Here is a 378-nt window from a genome sequence, read left to right as displayed (position 1 = left end):
GGTATATAATTAGTTGTGGGTGGATGGATGGACGTTGTTTTTTAACAGGTAAAGGATTTGGGCTTTGGCGTAGGTATGCGATCGAGGAATACACTGGACAATGTGGTTTTCGAAATCGCTATGGTTACCACGCGGCCACAACACGTGTTACGTATTACCCGCCGCATGGCACGTTGCAACTGCTACGCGAACTTGAAATCAAACTGGCACGCGACAGATTTGACTAAATAAATTTTCGATCCAGAGATCATCGATGCTACGTCAGAATTATTTATGACACTCACAAATCGTAATAGTCATATTTAGAAATTCATCTAGAAGTATCTCTTTTAAGTGAAACATTCCACTGTGTCATATTTATGTAAATATGATATGATA

The 378-nt window shown here is 39.4% G+C and overlaps 1 protein-coding gene across 1 annotated transcript in view; it reads right to left on the bottom strand.

Annotated features, from left to right (window-relative positions):
• LOC108622138 (D-arabitol-phosphate dehydrogenase) overlaps positions 1 to 378 on the bottom strand; it is a gene marked incomplete at its 5' end in the record, with an annotated part of 12,760 nt that overhangs the window by 246 nt on the left and 12,136 nt on the right. The window lies entirely within an intron of this gene.

The sequence above is a fragment of the Ceratina calcarata genome, unplaced genomic scaffold (genome assembly GCF_001652005.2).
Source record: "Ceratina calcarata isolate Rehan_Ccalc_2016 unplaced genomic scaffold, ASM165200v1 scaffold207.2, whole genome shotgun sequence".
Taxonomy (NCBI): domain Eukaryota; kingdom Metazoa; phylum Arthropoda; class Insecta; order Hymenoptera; family Apidae; genus Ceratina; species Ceratina calcarata.
This window is presented reverse-complemented; position numbering and strand designations above follow the sequence as displayed.